The 3,991-nt window shown below is 43.2% G+C and overlaps 1 pseudogene; it reads left to right on the top strand.

The window, feature by feature from the left end:
• Positions 1 to 995: 995 nt before the first annotated feature.
• Positions 996 to 1,722, top strand: LOC112868717 (succinate dehydrogenase cytochrome b560 subunit, mitochondrial-like; annotated as a pseudogene).
• Positions 1,723 to 3,991: the final 2,269 nt, after the last annotated feature.

Genomic DNA, 3,991 nt, shown 5'->3' with positions numbered 1-3,991 from the left:
TGATATATGGGCCTTTACGAAAGGCCAAATTACTTGGGCACCTGGTGGCTCAGTCGGTCAAGCATCCGACTCTTGATTTCTACTCAAGTCACGATCTCAAAGTCTTAAGACTGAGCCCCGTGTCGGGCTCCGCGCTGGATGTGGAACCTGCTTAAGAGTCTCCTTCTCCCTATTCCTCTGCTCCTCCCCTGCTCACATGTGTATGCTGTCCTTCACCCTCTCTAAAAAACAAGTCCAAATTCCTTGACCCGCTGATGCTTACGGTGGAGGAAGTAGTCAATAAACAAATAAACAATACAGAATATGGATGTACAAAGTACTATGGGATAAATGAAACAGTGTGAGGGAGATGGGGAATGCCAGTAACACTAGATGGCTTCTCTGATGACATCTGAGTGGAGACTGAAGGTGGGTGACAGTCATAGTGTCCCAGACAGTATCAGGGGAATAGGTTCCATGACAAATCTTAATGTCCACAGGATTAGCGCTTATAATTTAAAAGACACTAAGAAGAGGGGCGCCTGGGTGGCTCAGTTGGTTAAGCGTCCGACTCCTGATTTTGGCTCAGGTCATGATCTCACAGTTGGTGAGTTTGAGCCCCATGTCAGGCTCTGTGCTGATAGGGTGGAGCCTCCTTGGGATTCTTTCCCCTCTCTCTGCCCCTCCCCCGCTTACACTTTCTCTCTCTCAAAAGTTAATAGAACTTTTTTAAAAAGACCCTAAGAATACACATACACATTTCCTACATATGAGTAAAGTTTAAATAATACTAAAATAAAACAGACGTTGAAACACCCACCACCCAGCTTGCTAAAAAATATTGGCCAGTAACTAAGAGAACCCTCACACCAGTCTTTAATGTTTACATTATTTTGCAAAAGAAGTTTTAAAGAAGAATGTTAGAGGGCAAGAGAGAAATAGTCAAGTTATATTGCTAAACGAAAGAGGCAGGTGAAAAACAGCCTTTACAGCTTCTGTTCAGGCCAGAACCCAAGATGGCCACACTCTTGTTGAGAAACAATGGTGATCATTGCTTCCGTGCCTACTTTAGTCCTTGACTCTGTATCAGAAATGCTGTTCCTTTGGAAACCACAGCCAAAAAAAAATAGATGGAGTGGTTCTGGAATAAGAGCACAGGATCAAACGGTCCTTTGTCTCCCCATATCACTTTCCCCAGCTGGTCTCTTCCCATGGTGATGCCTTACTCCCACAGCGGCCAGGAGAATGGCCTTGTTTGCAGGGGTCTCTCTTTGGCTTATCAGCTCTTTTGCTGATATGAGTATCATTTGGAACTTGTGAGGTCCCTGTGTCTGGGGAAGCACTGATACACACGGCCAAGTTCGCATCCATTTTCCCTCTTATGCATCACACCTGGAATGAGATCAGACACCCGATGTGGGACCCAGAAAAAGACCTAAAGTTACCCCAACTATACAAGTCTGGAACCGCTATCTTTTTTAAACATTATTTTAATGTTTATTTATTTTTGAGAGAGAGAGAGCAGGGGAAGGAGAGAGAGAGAGAGAGAGAGGGGGGGAGAGAGAGAATCTCAAGCAGTCTCTGTACTGTCAGCGCAGAGTCCAGTCTGGGGCTTGAACGCACAAACCATGAGCTCATGACCTGAGCTGGAGTCAGACACCCAACGGACTGAGCCACCCAGCCGGCCCCAGAACGGAAGTCTCGATGACCGTGTTATGCTCTGTAGGACCGGCCGCTATGTAAAGAGCTGAAGATTCTAACATCTTCTCCTTACAGATTATGGCACTGACCTGTCTCCTGCCTGTCCCTCTCATCTGCAGCTAGGGCAGAGCTCTCCTGGTCTGTGCAGACCTTTTGTGCTTGCGGATCCCCTTGAGGCTCAGCATCAGGAGAGTGCCTTCTAGAAGCCACAATGGTGGATTAGGGCCCAGGTTTCCCCTTGCTTCTATAGATGGTGATGGGGTTCAGACTGTGCCAAAATCAGGTACCTTGACATACTGAGCATTTTCTGCTGAAGAAATGTGAGAAACAGCCCTCACTACTGGCGAGGAAGATAGGAAGGCAGAAGCTTGCCCAGTACACATAACATGCAAATGGCAGGCGGAGGGCCATGACTTGACATTTGGCCGCCATCTTGCCAGGCATGCTGGCAAACATTTTCTTCTTTATCCCACCACACTAACCCTGTAGATTTGACACTCGTTATATCTAAGGAAGCCACCTGTTAGAAACGGGTTTTTGTTCCTCCCATGACACATATAGTCCAGGAATCAGCTTCATGGTTCTCTACCCTTGACCTGGGTGTTTGATAGTAAACATATGTAGAGTTTTTCTCTGAAGTTTTTCTCTGAAGTTGACTATGTTGTATAGGTGGAGAACGATTCTGGAATCGTCGAGAGAGGTAAACTGTGACTTTGGAAAAAACAAAGGAAGTACATATAAGGGATAAATTTGAACAAACATTTCCTGAATGATACAATAATAATTACGAATCATGGTTTTCTTTTACAAGCAAAATTACAATACACTAATATATCAATTGTAACATATAGTTTTGAAGGTAACGGTGGAGTTAAATTGTTCTAAGGCCCATGTGTTATCTAGAAAGCAAGTACAAGTGTTGACACTTTTTAAATCTTGACTCTCTGTATATAATAATGATAATATATAAAAGTGCCTCAGTGGCTCAGTTGGTTAAGTGTCTGTCTCTTGATTTCCACTCAGGTCATGATCTCGTGGTTCATGGGATCAAGCCCCACGTCAGACTCTGTGCTGACAGTGCGTACCCTGCTTGGGGTCCTCCCTCCCCCCTCTCTCTGCCCCTCCCCTGCTTTCTCTCTCTCTTCTCTCAAAATAAATAAGTAAACTTAAAACACCAAATAACGTATATTACATATCATATCATGTGCTATAATACATACTATTTCTTTCAAGAACCAATAAAAGAATAGCAAAAGAGTACATAACTTTCTTAACCAGCTGAAAGGAAGATGGAATGATAGAAATGAGCCAGTCCAACTGAAGGGACAAACCAAGAGAAAAAACACAGGATGGGGAGGGCAAATATAAGGGTCAAATAAGATGGTGGAGGAAACCTAATGAAGTCAGCAATTGTACCAACTGGAAACAGTCCCCATGCTCCAGCCGGCAGGAAAAACGCTGTGTCCGAAAACTCCAACTTTAATCTATTTACGAGAAAAACATCTAAAACATTAAAATATGTAAAAGTAGGAGGTAAAATGATGACAAAAGGGTAAGCCCCAAAACACTGGTGTATCTACATCAATTTCAGACCAGAAAGATTCCCGAGCAAAATGGCGCACGGAAGATGTGCGGTCACTTCGTGACGGTGAAAGACCCAGTCCCCAAAGCGGAGTGCAAGTGGTTGCACTCAGAACAACATTGCCTATAAATTAATTCATTAAATAATCATAGAATAACTGTAAGGGGGAATTGACAATCGGAGGGAAGGATGAAAATTCACTTGAGTCCCTTACAGAACCAGCAGACAAAACGTGCCAAGACGGATACTGAAAACACAAACGATCAGCTACCAACTTGCGCAAAATCTGTGTGCATTGCTGACTACCACACATTTTTGACGGCATGCACGCTACTGGGGGAAACCGACTATGTACCGGGTCACAAAGTAAACCTACGCAAGTCTCAAAAGATGGAAATCCTACAGAATTATTCACTGACAGCAATGTAATGAAGGGAAAAGCAATCGCAACATGACAACCAGAAAAAGCTCGTACCTGGGGAAAATATGACGCAGACTTCCAAGCTGTCCATGGGTTAATCAGGAAATGATCATAAACTAAACAATGTTTAGAAAGGAAGGACCACACACACATATCAAAATGTCCCTGAATATCTTTATGCCAAGAGAGTGAAAGACTTAGACAAAATGGAAAATTTCCTTAAAAAAAAAACAAAAACAAAAAACTTACCAAAGCCGATTTACAAAATAATTAAAACCCTGAGTCATAACATAACCATTAAATAAATT

This window comes from Puma concolor, chromosome D4 (genome assembly GCF_028749965.1).
Source record: "Puma concolor isolate L17-30 chromosome D4, mPumCon1.1.hap2, whole genome shotgun sequence".
Lineage (NCBI taxonomy): Eukaryota > Metazoa > Chordata > Mammalia > Carnivora > Felidae > Puma > Puma concolor.
The sequence above is the reverse complement of the archived record's forward strand: the minus strand, read 5'-3'. Positions and strand labels throughout refer to the sequence as shown.